The sequence below is a fragment of the Urocitellus parryii genome, chromosome 3 (genome assembly GCF_045843805.1).
Source record: "Urocitellus parryii isolate mUroPar1 chromosome 3, mUroPar1.hap1, whole genome shotgun sequence".
NCBI classification, from domain to species: domain Eukaryota; kingdom Metazoa; phylum Chordata; class Mammalia; order Rodentia; family Sciuridae; genus Urocitellus; species Urocitellus parryii.
Genome location: NC_135533.1, coordinates 120,882,105 through 120,902,642, shown reverse-complemented (window position 1 = coordinate 120,902,642; position 20,538 = coordinate 120,882,105). Strand labels below are relative to the sequence as shown.

Below are 20,538 nucleotides of genomic sequence, written 5' to 3'. Positions count from 1 at the left end.
AAGAGAAGAATTGAAATCTGAATAAATTAGAATCCTTATTGAAACCTTATGGACACTATGACTGAATTTCCACAGTAACTTTGTCTGACTTTTCTTTCTGGTAAACACTATTTGGTGGTCAGAGGCAGACTCCTTTGGACCAAGGTCTGTGGAAGTCTTCAGGATGTTTTGACTTCTGATAAACCTTTCATGAAAGGCAAGAGCCTGGCAAATGTGATAAAACAGAGTTAACTGTTGACAACATGCTGGCAAGAAAACATAGGGTCATCAGTAATAATTCAAATAACAGTTCAAACAGCTTTAATTGACATATGACAATTGTAAATATCTGGGAGTACAATTTGAACTTTGAATTCAAATATACATTATACAATAATAGCATACTCAGCAACTTAGATATTTGTATTTTTTTCCCAGTGACAATTCTGTGTTTTTTTTTTTTTTTGACATCAAGAACATTCCTATGTTAAATGAAATAGGTCAGGCACGGAAGCACAAATGCTACATAATCTCACTCCTTGGTGGAAGTTAAAAAATTGATCTCATAGAAGGGGAGAGTAGAGTATCAGTTACCAGACTATGGGAGACAATGTTACAAATAAATATTACAAAAAATTCTGGTGTAGGTTTTGCTGTCTGGGACCAGAGTAAATAATAACACAATCTGTGTTTCAATAAAGTTAGAAGAAAGGGATTTGAATGTTATTAGAATTCATACTTTTGTACTCATTTTTTACTACTGGGGCAGCAAAGCACTGGAGGCAGATTTGGGCATTAGGATGATATTGCAACGTGGAGCGGTCTAAAACCCAACAGACTTTTGTGTGCACAAACACCTTTATTAAGGTGAAATCATAGAAAGGCAGAGAGAACAGTGACCAAGAGCAGAGTCTGTAGCCACGTAGCTTATGTTCAAATCCTATCTCAAAGCTGTACATACCTGTGAGAGTTAAATAAACCTCTCTGTGCCTCAATTGCTTGTTTGTAGATACAAGTGTTCATCTGATCCATGTAATGGTATAAGGCTGGCAATGACCACATACAGGCAGCCTTAAGAAGACTGGTGCTTCATATGTGTGCTAAAGTGTCCTGTCATTAAATGTGTGGAAGAACAAGCTCAATCTTTGACAGTGTTTGAACAGAGAGGAGTATAGCAGATGTCATCCTCCAGGGCAGTTGATAAAGAAAGTCTATTCTTCATCCTCTACAGGTGGATATCTGTAAAGCTCATGAAAAATGTTATTTTCTGTGACCCCCCATATCAGCCTGGAGGGATGGGTAAAGCACAGTCTGTAACCCACAACTTTGAGTTTAGGCATTTGAAATTTTTGATGAGTGGTGGATGTGCTACAGTAATGTATCTGTTTACCTGGGACTAATTGATACCTTAGGACTATGAACCCAGAACTCTTCTCACTCTTTCTCAAATACTCCTCCCCTAAGGCCTCCTTGGTAAGACTGATGTCCCAAAAGGGTTGACTGAGCCAAGAGTAGGGCTCAAGTCATAATCTAGTCTCCTGCCTCTTTATTATAATTACTGGCCAAAAATATTATTTCATCCAAATGAAGCCTATCTAAAGGTCAAGGGTAAGGTCCACACTTGTGGCCAACCTCTCCAGCATCTTTTCACCAGCAACTGCCTTCCTGATGAGCAGTTGAACACCAAATGATCAGAGCCCTGTGTGGCTGGTAAACTGTTTAGAACTCAGTACATTCTAAATCAACTGCCACTGGATAGCTATGCCCAGAGTTACATTTCCATCTGCTGTTCACTGGATAAGCTGCTATGGTAAATTGAGGAAAATGGATATCCTGGGTTGATGCTTTGGTGGATCGTTGTAGGAGGTGACTTGCCCCCATGTCTGCAGACTAATATTTTCTGAGCCATCATCTCAGTACCTGGATAAAGGTTTGTTTGAAAACCTGCTGCACATGCACCAGTCTGATCAGGCATATTCTTTCTCCTGAATTTCCCCATCCTTTCTTAGATCCTGCAGGGCCAGTGGCCAGAAATTTATCTGCCTTAGAAGGAACTACCCATAACTACAGCCTGTGAAACTGAGAGTCCTATGTGGACCTTTCTCTGAAGTCCACCTAGGCCCTCATTTCCTCCATTATCAGATGTCCACTTCACTTACTTCACGGTGCTGTCCTTTGTTGCCTCCTTCCCAGTAGCTCCCAAATACTAGGGATCATTTAGTCATAGACTGCTTGGAACCAGCATCTCAAGCCTTTTATTTTTCTATAAATGTTCTAATTTAGATTTCTCTAACATTAGTTTTAGAGGTTCACATATTTAGAAGAATTTGACCTTTTATTTCCCTTTCATGGGATATCTATTGCCATAATTAGTATTCATATTATCTTGTTTTAATCTCATGAAAACAAGGTGGGTGTTTTTCACTCAAAGATGGCACATGATATTGGCATTTATTCACTCAAAGATGGCACATGATATTGGCATTTATTCAAAGATGGCACATGGTATTGGCATTAATGTCCATTTTACTAAATTTAGGAAAACATTGAAGGGAACAACCTGGATAGAATAATCAAATATATAAATCACAAAATGCTTAAAACTCAGCAGAGAAGATTGAGTGTAGGAGATGAAAAACATCAAGAGGGAATACGTTCAGTAAAAGTTAACTGACTCTTTGAAGAAATAGCCATCAAAATATCAATGCCAATACTTTCACCACAGAAATTTAGGTTTCCTATCACAGACTACTCTAGGTAAGAACCTGAAAACCTTACCCCTTCTCTCAAATTCAACCTCTCAGCACAGCAACTGACAGTTGGCATGGAAGGTAAGATGTGCATCCCACATTACCATGATGACCAGTCATTTTAGAATTTTCAACATGAGCACATGCCACATTATGGGATGCTGTTGTTCTCCTAAATGTGTATTTCACATATCCAATTGTGTTTTTCAATAGTGTATTTTTACTCCAACTAAATTCTAGACTCACATATTAATATATTCTGTTTATGTTCCACCAGAAATGTTCTACCACCTCCAAATATTTTCATAATATTTGAAAATTATTAAAGGCAAATGGTAAAAGGGAGGTAAAAGGGAGGCATAGGTACCATTTTGAGAATCAGAAGGGATTCCATTCCTGTTTTGAAACACCAATCCTATCCAATTCCCACTATTTGCCACTATTTGTGAATCTTCAGACATTTCTTTTCATTTGAGAAAGTCTTTTGCTTATTAAATATTATTTGTCAACTTATTACAAGTTCTCATTTCTCAGAAGCCTTAGGCATATGCATAAAATATAAATGGAATAATTAAATCTAATAGTTAAAATCCTCAGTAAGGAAAACAAAATCAATGTCAGGTTATTGTTTGCAGTAACAAATGGCAAATGTTTTCTCTGATATAAGGTGACTGACTCAGTGCAGGAGGGAGAGGGAGCAATGTAGAAAGTCACTTTGCATTCAGTTCCAGGGCTGTAGAAAGGATGTTTCTCATGTTCATAAATCAGATAATGGCCAGAGTTACTCTTGGTCATGGTGAAATGATACAAACTTCCTATTTTTTTTATATAAAAGAGAACTAGAGCCCAAGCTGTGGGTTACTCTATAGATGAAGCCAAGGATGGTGCAGTTCTCCTCTCACTGCCCCCCCCCCACAAATGGCCTGTGCACACAGTTCCTTTTTTCCACCCAGGACCCAGAAACACTGAGGAAATTCATATTCCATTTGCACCTAATATTGTGGTGCTCCTCTGACATCAATGGTTCTCAGCCCTGAAAAAATGTAGGGTTATTTGGTGATCTTTCACAAAAAATATGGATGATTATTTCACAACTGCCACAGGAGATTCTTAAACTTAATGTATGCATAGTACCTGGGAATCTTTGTTAGAATGCAGATTGTGGATTGGGAGATTTCAGAATTGCTGTTACTTCTAGTTTAGGGACATCATGTAGAATAACAAATTTTATAGCAACAGAATCTGAACTTTTCTCTGGTTGAGATGCTCAGAATCTAATGTTAAATCCCCAGCTAATTCCAATATGCAGTTTATGTTGGTACCAACATCACTGCATGACCTTATCCCAGGTTGGAGAGTTTGATATGAAGATCAATGGGATTAATTATTTCTATGGATGTCAGCTGAGTTGAACACTCTGGCCTTTTTGTTTTGGTACAAAGAAAACCCTGACTACATAAAATGCTATCATACCCCATAACTCTGGAGGGAAGTGGCACATGAGTGAAGAGATTATGGAAGGTCTGAACAACAAACTGCACATGTCCTAGGGTGGTTGATTCCCATGATGGCCTCAACATGCTTCCTTCATTATGGCATCTTCCCTGACACACAAGATTTCTTCTCATCCACAATGAGAGAAGACTTCTGACTCCTGCATGGAGTGTGGAGCACAGATTAACTTGTTGTGTCCATGTTTGAAACTCTCTTCCTTCTTCCTTGTCAATATAGATTCCTCTTATTTAACCTAGTAAATTGTAATCAGGCGCTGATCAATCACCTGATAGCTTATTTTGGGATATTTGTGAAAATGAATACAGGTGGTGAATCATTAAGATTTGGTTCCAGTGGAAGGTGATTGGGTCATTGGGGATACCACCATTGAAAGATTAATGTAATCTTCTCATTAATGGGTTAGTTCCCTCAAGAATGATTTGTTATAAAAATAGAAAACCATCCCACTAAATACTTCTGGCTTCCTCTCATCATGTGATCTCTCATTATTGCATGGGCACCACACTGATGTCCTCCATCATGTTGTGATGTAGCCAGGATGGACTCCATCACAGCCAAGCAGATGTCAATACCATGGTCTTGAAATTTTAGAACTCTCTATAAATTATCTAGCCTCAGGTATTTTGTTGCTATAATAAAAACAGACCAAACCAAAAGACTACACAAGATCACTCTCTCTGTCCTTTGAGTTCTCAAACTATCTGACTTCTGTGGAGTCAGAACCCTCCCCCCAAAACTGTGGGATTATTTTAGAGAATTTCCATTTAAGACAAAATTATTAACATTCCAATTGACATTAATTAAAACTGATTGTATATCTGAAGTATGTATAATCAGCATGAAATCTGAAACACACATAATATATTTTCTTTGTGGGAGGGTGTAGTGGGGACTGAATTCAGGGCACTCAACTGCTCAGCCATATCCCCAGGCCCATTTTCTATTTAGAAACAGGCTCTTACTGAGTTGCTTAGCACTTAGCTATTGCTGAGGCTGGCTTTGAACTCATGGTCCTCTTGCTTCAGAGTCCCGAGCCACTGGGATTACAGGCAATTGCCACCATGCCAGGCCACCCATAATTCTTAAAGGGTATTAGAGAAATACTCTAATAGGAAGAAACATACCCCAAGAAAATGCACAGAAAAATGGAAATAGTTTGCTCTTTGGGGAAGCTGGAAGGGAATGCCAAAAGCCAGGGTATTCATCAGCAGATGGATTATTTGACCCTAGAACTGACCTTGGCACCCCCTGAGTGTTGGTGAACACACTGATATGCCAGGAGGTGGTATCCTATATGCTCATAGGGAAAGGCATGAAAGTTCTGTGACTGGGACCTTCATCTTCCATTGCAGATTTCACCCTATGAATATCCTCTATAATCATCTTTGGAAGCAAAGTGTTCTTCTGAACTCTGTTGTGGGTTTCTAGTAAATTACAGAATTTACTGAAATTCTGAGACCACTAATTATGCCTGAGTCATTAGAAAGTAAACTATTGATCTTAATCTCCTTTTCCATTTCTCAAATTTATAGTCTATGTCAGTAGTGCAGGTGAAACTGGAACCCCTAAATGTGGCTGGTATCTGAAGTTAAGGGCAGCCTTATGGAAGGAAGATTTTGTACTGACATTGTAGGGTCCAAAGCAAGCACTGGGTGTTGAGTGTCAGAATTGTATTATGGCTGACCCAGTTGTTATACGCCTATTCCCACAAACCCAGTAAGTCTGACTCTGGTTATTTTGTAATATAAGGAGAATATGAATCTGGAAGAAACATGCTCACAGGGAAATGTAATCACACTTTCCAAAACACATTTTCTCATCAGTTAGATTGTCTACAGCAAGTGACTGATCCAGCATATGATTTTTTTTTTTTTTTTTTATCTTGAGGCCACATGCAATTACAGAGAGAGAAATGTGTTGAGGATCCGATAGTGGTTATCCCCTGTTTGGACAGGTCTTGTATTTGCTGGTTGACATTTTCAAACATGATGAGAAACAGTAGTTAGTCAACAAAATCAGACAGCAAGAGGACAGAGAATCTCTCATGCCCAAAGACATGACCTTTCCTGGAAGAATGGGCCTCTCACATATATATATTCTGAAGAATTTATATCTCTCACATCTTTTTGGTTGGAAGCTGCTGTGGGTGGAGGGTGTACCTTGAAGAGAAAGATCTTTGCATATGCCAGGGTGTTCTCTATGGTGGTTACAAGTCACCACCATATGACAGATTATATAGCTACTATGAGAATGAACAGATGAGTCCATCTCTCTGTCCTTCCCTTCAGGTCTTCTTTCCATCCATATACCCTGGCCCAGAAACCACCAGGAGAGCCTGTTCCTGCCAGTACCAAATCCACTCTGGTCCACCCTCTGGGGAGCCTGGCTAGATGGAAGGCTAGGTGGCCATGTTCTATGAGTTGGAGACAGAGAATTGGTAGGTATCATTGGGGTCTAGAGTCATCATCATATATAATAACCAGCACAGGGGAATGATCTGGCTTCTGCTGGTACAGTGCTAGCATATTCATATCCAATGGTTATAGAAGGCAAGGTGGAGATGACCCAGAGCTCTATGTCCTGAGGTTGACAGCACAGCTGGGCTCCCCTAAGACTCCTTTTCCCCATAGAACTTTTGATTCTGTGAGTCTTTGGAGATTATGAACATTACTCCTTTCCTTGAGCTCTTCAGTGGGGGCTTCTGGGGAACCGTCTTACAAGCTCTGGAGGTAATATATTTCGAGAGGAAGAGATGGAGGTCCAACTTTTCCTCTAGCTTCTTCTCTGGTCAGAAAATAAAAAGCCTTGATCTCCAAGACCCATTTGCCTTTCAGTGATTTCATGATCATTGTCCCATCCATCCTGCATTGAGGTGTGTCCTGGGCCTAGGTAAGCAGGGCTGTGGAACTTCTAAGGGTCTGGCCACGGACTGAGCTCTCCTGAGACCACTAATTATGCCTTAGTCATTAGAATGTAAACCATTGATCCTAACCTCCTCTTCCATTTCTCCAGTCATCCAGGTACACTACTGTCCCATCAGTGTCACATTCTTTATAATATGACAGTGTGTCAGGACTTTGTGAAATCAGTTAACATATGACACTTTTTTTGATAAATATTCAGGTGCTTCTGTGGATTCACCACATCTTCTAATCTCATTTTATGATGGGTGATTGCTCCCTTCTTCAACAGCCTCCTTCCCACAGTAGACAGGCAGCTGCTGCTGGAATGTATATTTATTGCTTCAGTGTTTTACATAATTAATTTGCCAGAAACAAACTGCCTGAGGAAAATACTAGTCCACCTGATCTCTGAATTTCCTCAGTGTTGGGTTGTGTAGAGCTAAGCTGTAGAGTGTGGTTTGGTCAGGGTTCCCTCTATCCAGGAGGATAATGTTACTGAAATATCTAGAGTCCAATGGTCAGAGAATTGACCTGAAGCAGATAACAGTCCATGTCATTGTATAAAGATTCCTAAATGAGGCTGTTTATTCAGAGACAAGGTTATATGTGCCTACTCTGCCCTCAGACGCTGCATCTGATTATAGGAGCTGTAGTTCTGAGGACAAATATTTCTGGAGGTGGGAGAGAGGTAGAGAGGAGGTACAAATGTGACCAAGAGAAAGGAATTAGCAGTGGCACCATTGTTGAATGGTGAGCATGTTCCTTGAGAGGTCAGGAGGCCCAGACAGCCATCCTGTTTGAAGGACACAGTCCTCAGCTCCTTGCTTTGTCATTCTGAGCTCCCTTCTGGAACACCTGGAATTTTGGTTTCCCCAATGACCCACCATCCTTTGGGAGCTGCCTAGGTTGACACCTTGGATCAATTTTTTCCAGTACATTTTCTAGGTAGTCTTCTCATGAATCCTAATTCCTACTCATGCCTTCAGCCCTAAGACATTGACACTGTGAGCCTGACCCTCATTGCAGCCCATGGATAGAATGGATCATCCTGATTTCCATTCTAAAGGCTCTTCCTGGACACCTGTTGATCCAGGGGCTGGCCTCCCTCTTGGGATCCCCCAGGGCAGACCCAGTCTGCTTTCTGACTGTTCCTTGCTACAGTTTTTCCACCTTCTGCTGGTAGAGGAGCCTCACAAATTGAGCATCCCTCTCACAGGTGAACCCGAAACTCCTACCACCTGTAATTCTGTGTACAGGGAGTTGACACTCACTCCAGAACACCTGCCCCCACCTATTCCTGACCAGAACAATAGAGCGAGGCTGCATCAGATGTACACAAGCATATGATGTAGATGGAGTTCTTTTTACCTAGTCCAGGGAAAGATTCCCATTATGGTGTTTTGTTTTCTTTAGAGAAAGAGGAGAAAGATCTATCTACAACTATTCTGCAAAAACAAAAGATCAGAGAAACATGAATGGTACTCTCTGTGGAGCCAAACTCCTGTATATTTCCTGTCAGGTCTGGCACTACCCTCCTTGGCAATGTGAACAGTAGCTGGGCTGGGGAAGAACAGGGTGTTTCTGCACTAAAGTAACTCATGATCATGATCATGGTCATCATAATCATCATTCAAATAACATTTTTATTTAATTCTACATCTCAGTTCATGGTCCTACATCTCTACATTAGCTTTGGGTACCTTTTTGATAAACCCAAACTCCCTGCTCCTTCAGACCTAGGGACGCCTGTTCCCACAATGGAGAAAGCATGCTCCTGGCTGAGTGCTTTCCTTTGAATTCCCACAGAGACATCCCATTCAGCTGGGCCACAGTGCCTCCTCACATTGGAATATAAGCTGATTGCCACAGCTGTGACCAAGAACAGGAGCCAGCACAGAGGTGGACACTGGGTCAGGTACCACCATGGCCAGAGGTGCAGAATGAGCTGCAAAGCCTGGAATATGGACAGGAAAATGATAATCCTGGATTACCTGATGTAATCCAGCAGTCTGTCCAAATTCTGCAGGATCTTCAACCATCTCCAGCGGCAGATGGAGGAAGAAATTAGCAGAGTACAGAAAGACATGCACAATGACACATTAAATGGCAGTACAGAGAAAAGGAACACAGAATTGCCTGATGCTGTGGGTCCTATTGTTCTGTTACAAGAGAAACCTTTTTTTGTGTGTGTCTGTAAAAAGAATACTTAGACTTTAATTTTGTTGGAGGGATCTTTGGATCCAGAGTATTTACAGTTAAATAGTTTGAAGCAGAAAATGGATGTAAAATAATGTCATGAGGCAAAGGCTCAATGAGAGATAAAGAGGAGGAGGGGCAAAATAGAGCAAACCTAATTGGGAGCATGTAAATGATGATTTGCATGTGCTGATCACTGTGGAAGATGCTCAGGGCAAAACAGAAATAAAAATGAGGAGGGCAGTTAAAGAAGTGAAGAAATGACTGGACTGGAAATGACTGGACTGGTACCTATAGCAGAATCAGCAGACAGCAGCAGCTGATGGAGCTCCTGATTCTGAATTACACCTGCAGAGAAGCCAACATTAAATCAGAGCCCTTGCCTTTACTCTTGTGGCAACAGCCCAGTATGCTCCAAGGATCATAACTGATCCTGGGCTTGTCCTCCCACCAACTGCCCTGAGTACTCCTACCAGCTGGCCCTACCACCATATCTTTGATCAGACAAATACATACTTCTACCTTTCCAAATGGAACTTCTCACCAAACTGCTGCAATAGTCCCTCAAGAGCCTGAGGCTAGGTAAATCAACACATCATACAAATATCCTTACACATTGGCACCACCTACTTCAATCCTTGTACCCTATTGAACCCAGTGGTTTATTAGGTACAGTGGTTACTAAACTTTGAAGGAAAAATATGTGTTTCCTTCATTACCAAAGGATTGTGACTTCAGGGCAAGCTGCCATTGGCAACTAACCTATGAACCTCTGATCTCTGAGCTCTTCACCCAGTCATGACCTGACCATGCCTGCCGGCTTATCAATTAACTTGTAATCACTTTTGGTTGTCTGTAATCAGTGCAGCAAGCTGAGGGATTGTCCATTTGTCCATCTAACTGAACAAATGATAATGAAATTGTTGTCCTCCTACTCAGCTTTTTCTCCCCATGTTAATAAAAGTGGTTCTTGAAACTCCACTGAATAGTAATAACGTATTAAGGCCCAAATTATTCTACAGCACTGATCATCTTTCAATGTCTCACCCCAGCTGAATGGTAAGAAGGCCTCCTTAAGACGGGAGACAGATGGCCCTTAACTACTCAGTGACAGAAATAGTAACTGAGAGATGTTTCTAGGAATCTTTTCTTCCCATAGTGAAATCAAGCTTTCCCTTAATGAATTGTGTGATGATGCATCATGCGTGAACCTTCTTTGGTCAGGCCAGTCATTGGTGAAGTGATTCAAAAGTATTCAAAATTTGATATTTTGTTCAGTCACTACAGTGCCCACCAAAGGCAGAAGATGCAACTGTTTTTTTAATTGCCTGCTACATTTGAAGTATTAGAAGATTGTGCCATGAGAGAAAAACTTGAGAAGTTTTGAAAAGTAATGCAAAAAACAAACCTCAACACTATTTTTTAAAAGATGGATATTTGAGTTAAAATTATAGAATCTTTATTTTATACCTCCCTAATAAAATTTTGAGAATAAGGTACATCCATTATGCATCAAACTACTGGGAAAACTGCTCAAGTATTTTTTTTTAAACCTCCCTGTATAGAAAAAAAAAATCATTAAGAATATAAATATAAAATCCAAACTTGCCTATTTACTGTATACATGTAATGAAATTGTAGATAAAAGTGTAGTGCACTGAAGCAAATAAACAAAAACTAGATACTTTTACTATACAAGAGTACTGATGTAGATACATGTGTATGTGTGTGTGTGTGTTTATATATATACACACACACAAGTGTATTTTAAACTTTCAAGTGTTATAAAACGAAAAAATAAATAAACCTATTTCATTAAATGATTCTTTCTGGTGGTTGTCAGTGTATGGTGAGATCAGTTTTTTCCTCAGAATAAAATCTAATGTGTGTTACTCAGTCAACCAGTATGTGAAACAACATACGGGGGAAAAATGAGTTGAGGCTTTGAATTACATGATGTGTGCCACATGATTTTGATGCAAATTTGTCAAATTTGAACTGTGAAAAAAAATTGATAACTGTAACTGTTCTAATATTTGACTAGTAAGTTTTAAAAAACACGTCATTATGGACTACTTTTGGTTGATACAAGGGTCAACGTCAACCCCCCAAAATTATGTGTGATCAAAACACCAGTTGACAGACAAAATTAGAGCTTTATTCTATTTTGAGAGGGCAGATGCATTGGAATTTTTTAAAATTTGGAGATAATAGTATACCTAGCAAAAATTTCCATTCTGGAAAACAGTGGTTAGAAGGAAACTCAATTGGCAGCATCATGGTGACCTCTCCATCAGCTTGTCTCACTTCACTTGGAACCCTTTTCACTTTATGCTATGTAGCAGACAGTTGTTGTTTATATTCAGCTAGTTTTCATTTAATGTGCAACTGCTCTGTCTTTGTGTTACACATGCTATTGTTTTGATTTATTTATAATACATGCTGTGCCATTAAGATTTTAATTTTTTGTGTTGGTTGAATAACTTGTGATACTCAAACACATGAGTGACAGTTTCAGTTTTATCTCAAATATGTTAAAACTTAAACATTTTAGATGTTTATCAAAGGTCTTTATGGGGAAATTAGAAATATGAATGCCTTGGTTCTCAGTATAATCATTCTTTTTTTAAAAAATATATATATGTGTGTGTGTGTGTATATATATATATATATATATATATATATATATAATATATAGTTGTCAATGGACATTTATTTTACTTATTTATATGTGGCACTAAGAAAAGAACCCAGTGCCTCACACATACTGTGTAAGTTCTCTGCCACTGAGCTACAACCCCAGCCTATCATTCTTTTTTAAATATTTTTGGTTGTAGATGGACACAATTTTATTTGTTTATTATATGTGGTGCTGAGGATCAAACCCAGGCTCTCACACTTGCGAGGTAAGTACTCTACTACGGAGCTACAACCCCAGACCCGGTATTATCATTCTTTATTGAATTTATTTCTTATTAAATTATATAGCTTTTAAGGCATTTTTCTGACAGTATTATGTAATTTTTGGCATGGTTAGATTGGAGTGTTCTTCGTATGTTACCATAGAGCTGACATGTGTTTTTTTGTCTAGTCTTGATTATCTTAGTAGTGTTCATGCTCTATATCCACCACAACCATCCTATTGCCAATGAGAAACATGTCAGTGAATGTATTTATAGCCATTGTTACAAGTTTATAATGTATGTTTCCAAATTGTTTTATATGTCTGTTATACATTCAAAAATATTTTTTCTTGATTGAGAAAAGGATACAAAATGCAAAACCACAATTTTGATAAGTAAAAATTGGCACTTATTTTCCAGGCCTTTATTATATTGAGTGTCTTGTCTTGAGATTAGTTACCTAATGAATGGATAAATAAATTAAACACTTAATGGTTTTAGTTGGGATTTTACTTGGCTTGCAATTTAATTCTTTGTTTATTGTTTCTATTAACTCACATCATTAATTTAATGAATATTATAAAACCAATCTAAAAAACAACAAAAAAGCAAACTTCGGGGTATGGGAGGATAAGAGTGATGGTGATGGTGGTCACCAGGTAATTTCTTTGTAATTCATTGATTTATTAAGATTAAGGTCTAATCTTAATCTATTAAGATCAAGAACATCTACATCTATTTAGTGTGTTTTCCAATGATGTGTTTTATTTTACATAATGAGTTCTATTACCAAGTAAATAGAATTTAATATAAAAATTTAAGATTAAAATAAAATTATTTAACAAAGTACACATTAGTCTGTACAGTTCTATACAATATACATTGTTATCTGTTGGAACAGAAAAACCAGTTCCTGCTCCATGTCCTGTAGGCTGATTCCAGCTGTTCTTCACTGCCAGTTTCGTCTGTCCTGAGTCCTGGGACCATAATCACTGTTCTCCCAGGTGTCCTATGGAGTCTATAACATAGAACCAGGTAAAAGGTCACTTTGGGATGGGTTGCTGGCCACAGAGAGTGGCCAGGACCACAACTGTCCTCAGGATATGCAAAATGAATTTGGGCCCTGATTTTCCCTGGGGTCTGGGCAGGGAGAACTGAGGCTAGTATGCTGCCCTCAGTTGAGGGTATTGTCTGTGGGCAGAGAATGTTTATGAATGTCCTCGGAAGCAAGGACATTCCCATGGACATTCACCTTCAGAACCTTCTGAGGCTGCTTCGAGTGAACATGAGGCACTGGGAAGGGTTCTCTAGGACATTTGGGTGTAAAGACTGAGTAGCACACATCTGGGACCCTAAGGAGCAGCACCTGTGATGAGACAGGGTAGAGCAAAGACCCTACTCCTCTAGCCCTACCCTCTATAGCTCCATCCTCAGAGAGCTTCCTTCACTTATTTTAACCATTATTGTACCTCCCCTTGCATGGTCATGGTTACATGCAATGGAGGCCACTTCAGTGCTCTCCTTGCTTCTTAAGGAAGCAATGGAGAATACGTGCACTTATTTGACTTTTACTCTCCTTCCCATTCCTTCCATACCCACACTTCCTCTTCCCAAACTTTTTTATTATCTTTGCTGCCTTGATCTGACATTTTAAATCAGGGCAGGATCCCTGGAACAGATTACTTTGGGAGAATTATGTTCTAATTGTGTAATCTTGACATAGGAAAGTAAGGGTACATTTATGCATGCTCAAAACCAGTGAGGGCAGGAAAACCCAGGTGTGCAGTGGTGGCTAGAATAGAGCGCCACTTGTTTATGTCCCAGGGAAGAACTCAGTCTTTCTGACCACCCCCACCCACCTACTCAACCTCAGTGCAAGGCCATGCAGTTTTTCTCAATATGATTCATTGGTGTTGCCTGAGGTCAGAGACCAGGGCAAGACTAAGAAAGCTGGTGCAGACAGATTAACAGACATTAATGATACAAAGACCTCAAATATCTGAATGGGGAAAGCACCTTTAGAAATGTCATAAAAAGTGGGAAAGGGAAAATATGGAAAACATACAAAGAGTTTCAAAATAAGAAAGGAATAAAGAAGAGACACAAATAGAAAATCAATTACTTGCAGATTTCTGGTCCTTTCTCCTCATCCTCATCCTCAGGATCTGTTACAATGTCTTCTCTATGGACGAGGGCTGTAATGGTGAAGACGTGGCCTTGGAAAAGTGAGAGGCAGAGTTAAAGTCAAGGTGAGAACTTGAGTTGTTGCTGCTCCTGGTTTTCTATAGTCCAAAGTCAAAGCTCTCCATTCTTCCTCTTGTCTGCACTCCTGTCTCCTGGCCTCTATCACCTTAACTCTGCAATGAGGAATAGATCTGGAATCCCAAGAGCTTTTTCCAGTTCATATTCTACCCCTGTACTCAGTAGGGATGTCTGTGCCATCCTGTTCCTGCAAATTTAGATTGTTCTTCTAGTCCCATTGTTTGGGAATTAGATGAAGACAGGAGGTGAGAAACATGTTCAAGGATGAACTTCTCCCCACTCTTTTATAGCAGAACCCAGAGGCCTGTCCAGGTAGCACTGAAGAAATTTTCTTTAAGTCCTCCAAATTTGTGAGTTCCTTTTAAACCAGGCAGGAGTAGACAACAAACAGAAGAACACACAGAGGGGAATTTTGAGTTCTTACACACTGGTTAGCACAAGTGATAACTTTGACTACATGTTCACAAAATGCCTCTTAAATAAAATTGTGTTCCACTAGATTCCTTCCATTAGGGGTCAAACCCAAAGCCCAGATCTTAATTCTTTAATGCATAATTCCTAAGACATAGCCAACAATTAAAGCTTAGCTATTTGATGCTTAGTAGAGGCAAATGCAGGACAGAGTGGGTCTTACAGTGAAGACTGTGTGTAACAATCTGAGCAAAATGACATATTCTTATGAATTGGATGCTCAAAGTCAGAAGGTATATTAACTCTTTTATCTTATGTCATTAAACTATGAAAACAATACATTTTTTTTAAAATTTCTATTTCATGCCCATTCCTCATTTTCTACATGTGTAGATGGATTGCACTCCTACCAGGAAACCTTTCCCATTGGCTCATACCACAAGGGCTGTTCCTACCTGCAGGCTCTTCATCTTCGCTGCTGGAGTCATAAGCTTGGCTGTAAATCCAAACTTTAGAGAAACAAATATCAGCAACAGAGTTACTTAAGATTATCTCATGCTTTCTTCTACACCAATTAAGCTCATGATGGGTGCTAGGGTGAGATGTTGTCTGTCCCCCACACGATTGTGTGATTGAGGCTTGGTACTCAGTATGGCCATAATGAGAGTTGTGAATCCTGCATGAGGAAGGGTCTCCTTGGAGGTGATGAGGTCATTTGAGGGCATGAGACTCAGAGTTAAGAATATAGATTTCTCAAACCCTTGTTAAATGCTGGTTATATAAGAAGAGCAAATGAATCATCTGATTCCTGCTGGCTTCCTGTCTCCCCATGTGATGTCTCCCTCCTGCACCTGCATCCATGCTGACACCACCAATCATGTGATGCAGCTAAGAGGGCATTCACTAAAGCCACACGCTTACCAGTGCCATGCTCTTTTCTCCAGAACTTTAAGCTAAACACACCTGTATAAATTATTATATCACAAGTGTTTTCTTAATAGCAGGAAAAGATAATAATACATTAATATTAATAGTTAGGATTACCCTTATCTCTTTTTCTGGCTTCTCAGACCCTCTTAAACTCTGGGGAGTCAGAGGCCTTCAACAGGATTCTGCAAACAATTGCAAACATTTAAGTGAGAGAGTGGAGCTGAAGGAGTCAAATTTTAAGTACTTTCTTCCTTCTATTGGCACATTATTACTCTTTCCTTGAAACAGCCCAAGCTGACATGCAACCTGTGATGCAGACAGTTTGAAGAATATAAATTCACAGAACAGACACTGTGCCAGAATCAGGGCAGCTACCCACAAGAGAATGGGAATGTTCTCTGCCTTATGGACATAGGTCTACTGGGCACTTGAAATGTGAAACTGGGATGAGGCTCTGAATGTTTCATATTAAAATTTGAATAAAATTAAATATAAACATCACATCCATGTTATTTTGTATGGCAAAGACCTGGAGTTCAAAGATGAAGCAGACATAAACTTCCATACCCTGAATTTCGTTGCAGAGGAGTTTGCTAACCTGATCTCACCTCTTTCTTGTAAGTAGACTGTGAACTCTTGCAAAAGGGCCAGGAACTCTTGAGGGCCTGAGGACACTACATAAACAAAGTCAACATTAAGATTCAGGTGGATCCCTGCAGGGTCTAGTACATCCTGCCTAGAAATGTGGGTGCAGAGCTTGGACACAATGCTATCTTCTTAACTTTTCTACTGATTCTTTCTGGCCCTGGTCAAATCCCAGGTGGATACCTGGCTCACTGTAGAGTCCCACAGGCTGGACAAGTGAGGTCTCAGTTCAGAGTGGCACTCATCACGTGCTGATAAGGGACTAAGATGAAGACACTCTGCTTAGGAATAAGCTCAGAAATGAGGAGGAATGATGAGCACAGTGGTTCCACCCTCAGAGACCAGTCACTGTCAGTATCCATGTCCATATAACTGGAAGGACCTAGATAGCATTTGTGAAGACCTATCAGAGACACTGTCAATGTGATATCCTCCAGGCCATATAGGGGCAGCACAGACCTAAACTATGGGATCAGACACCACTGCTGTGCTGAGCTTGATCTTCACTGAAGCCCATACTCCTGTAACTAGATGCTGTAGTTGTGATGGTCAGGCCCCATGAAAGTTCCTCCACTTTAAGCATGTTTCTCAATTAGTGTCTACAAAAGGACCCAATAACGCAGCTTTCAGTATCATTTGGAACATGCAAACTGAGTCCTTCCTTAGCTTCAGGGAACTCTGGCCTGGGCATTTACTTTCAGACTCCTAAGAGTACAGTGTGTTGTTGGATCTGAGGGTCACTGCTAAGGAATGGCCCTGCCCAGAAGTTTTCTTAGAATGGGGTTTGGAAAACAAATTCTGGCACCTCTCAGAGAAAATGTATATGAATGTGAAAAACTGTCATGAGTGAAGTGTTATGAACAATCAAATGCCCTGACTTAATTCAGAGCCCATTGACAGGTGAGGTTTGTTGTTAAATGATGTTGCTACTGGTGCAGTGACAAAAACAGTTTGTTTTATTGATGTGAAAAATTTCCAGGGTTTGATGGGATATATTTTCCATGTTAATTGAGGTATTCTTGGTATGGAATGAACTGCACACATGGAAAATTTACATTTGATCTATTTACATAATAATGATGTAATTAAGATTGTTTGTTTGAACATGTTGACAGTGGCATCTTGGTGTGTATATATCTAGAGAAATGTGCAAAAATGAACACACAGGCACACTCAGAATCACATCACATGGATGCACAAAGACACACATCTGTATCTTTCATTGCCCTGATCACACCACTCCACTCACACAGCTGATCCCAGGAACCATGAAGAATGGCCACAGTTTTTTTTTTTTGTGTGTGTGTGTGTGTGTGTGTTTAAATTACTTTGTACCAAAACACCCTCATTTCTCATCCTCCAAGAGGTAGTGGGATGAATCACTGAGACTCTGCATACAAAAGGAAGGAAGAATGTCTGACCCTTGGCAACATCTACATTTTGCACCAGCAAGAGAGTGGGGCCCAGATATATACCACTTATGACTCCTCTTGAATCTTTCTGTATATACAGAAAGGGAGTCACTATGAAGATCAAGCCATGCTCAGTCCTTTGTGCACAAGTCTTTTGATTACTTGGTGACATTAGAAAAGCAGATGAGAAAGTGGTCAAGTCAAGGGAACTCAAAGGCCAGAACAAAGCAAACATACTCTCACCAAATGACACAAGTCTCTAAGGGGATTTGTGTCACAAGTCTAAATTAGGTGACAACTATGGAATTCGATGGCCAAGAGGGAAAACCACTGCTGACCACAAAGCTTACTGTCAAACAGTGTGTAGCTGATCCTGGTAATCTTGCCTTCAGTTAGGTCTCAGTTGGCAATAGAAAATCCCATGAGAATCTCTCCAATCAGGAAATTGTGTATGTCATCCCCAGGAAATCATATCATATTACAATAGAAAGAGAAATTAAAGAGCAACACTAGTATTTCAGAGGAAGACAAGCAAACTTACTATATGGCATTTGATGGATCCTCCCGATCCATGCTTTCTCCAGGTATTAACTCCACCATGCCATTTGGGGAAACTAGGAAGATACAGAATGACTATTAGTTTACTTTTGTTATTGCTTTTGAATTATTTAAGGCATTTCTCAATATGGACAGTAGTGAAAATATATGGCAAAGAGAAGAACAATAAATGAGAAGCAGAGCCTTAGATTTTCCAGCTATACTGGAAGCATGTGGGCTATGTATGCTTTTCATTTTGTACTCCTAGGAGGATATCTGCCTCTAGAGATGATCACTGAGGCCACCTTAAAAGTATGTAAAATGTTTCAAATCTCTGTAGGAGATATGAGTACACATATATATTGGAATAACCTGGAGTACAATATATGGCCGAGCAATGAATACTGTTCCCTATCCCAAAGAATCAACATCAGGACAAATTCCTAAACCTTCATTGCCCTTCCACTTACAGAGTCAAGAACCTGGATCTTTTGGCTCAGCATCATCTCTATCTACAGAGTGGGGAGTAACCAGAAACTTTAGATCTGGGTGTCATGAAGCTTGAAGGAATTGATTCATGCAAATCATGAAGTATTATAGGGTTTAATTTTTGTAAAATTGATGCTTGTGATGGGCATGTTGGAACAGAATTTCTGAGGAAGTTCTCACATCCTCACAAACACACACCACAATTATTACACATGGTCATGCTCAGAGATACCTCCCCACCCTCATGCACACAACTGAACACCACCAAATGACAGCTGCTTAAGAATCATAGTAGATGGTCATAATTCTTCACTGGATTATCAGTTGTCACCACATCCCAATCCTCATTTCCAAAAGAAATCTGAATTCATTATAATTTTCTACAAAAAATAAAACAGGAAAGTCCAACCTATTTCAGTATAGATATTCTTTCTCAGTATATTAGGGAGTTGAGAATACTTATATTTCTCATTTGCTGTAGGGCTACCTGTAGTTGCAGAAAGGAAGACAGTGAGAGCAGGAGATCATTCGCACAAGTCTACTGTTGGCTGTGGTGACATTAGATAACTAGATGGGAAACAGCTGTTGGGGAAAAGATCACAAAATAAGGCAGAGAGGGAACTTGTGAAAAGATATGAGCTTTGCATGAGAGATTTCTCAGGTACAATTTGATGACATGCACAAAATTTTTTTCTACCAAGGAAAAGTGCCACTGAGGAAAATACTCCAACTATTTGACAACTGTTGTTGTCATATGTTAATGTCATCTTGAGTCAAGCTCAGTGGTAATACATGTGTAGTTGTAATTCCACCACAAAAGAAATTGTATAAGTCATCTATAATGAACACTGTCATAGTTTCATGCCTGAATTTGAGTTAAAAGAAAGAAAATAACATTTATGTCTTAGACAAAGCAGGATCACATTACTTCCTCAATAGATTGTGATTTTTCTTCTCCCCAGTCAATTGGCACCACCTCCATGATTACCGGATTGCAATCTAGGAAAATATAGTGTAGCTGTCAGTATGTTCCGTTAGCTGCAGGGTGGGCTGAACAAATGTTAGCTGCAGGGTGGGCTGAACACCCGACCCTCACCCATCTGGTTCCTTATTGCTTCTTTGCCTCAAGGCTGAACATTCAACCCCACTCAAGGCTGAATGCTCAACCCCCACCATCTGGTACAATGGAAATCCTCATCTAGCCCCTGCCCAGTCTGCCTGAATAGGCAGAAGATGACACCCTTAGCAACTACTGTGTGATCCAATCACTGTATGACAACAAGGCAGCTTGCAGACCCAGAGACCCTGTTAGATTTAAGCAGCACAGCAAAAGGGATATAAGATCTTCTACAAGAACCTTCTCTTTTGCTTTCGCTCTCTCTTTATCTCATTTTGCTCTCCCCTCTCTCTTTTTTATCTCCTCCCTCTCTCTCTCTCTCTCTCTCTCTCTCTCTCTCTCTCTCTTTCGATTTGCTCTCTGCCCCTCTCTTCTCTTTTTCCCTATTCTCTCTCTTGCTCTAGCTCTCTATCTCTTTCTCTTTTCTCCTCTTTCTCCTGTCAATCAGACACCTCAATAAAGATCTCTTGGTCACTTCAAGTGTCATGA

At 39.8% G+C, this 20,538-nt stretch overlaps 1 pseudogene; it reads left to right on the top strand.

Moving 5' to 3' along the window:
* Positions 1-6,904: 6,904 nt before the first annotated feature.
* On the top strand, positions 6,905-10,104 carry LOC113176511 (KH domain-containing RNA-binding protein QKI pseudogene; annotated as a pseudogene).
* Positions 10,105-20,538: the final 10,434 nt, after the last annotated feature.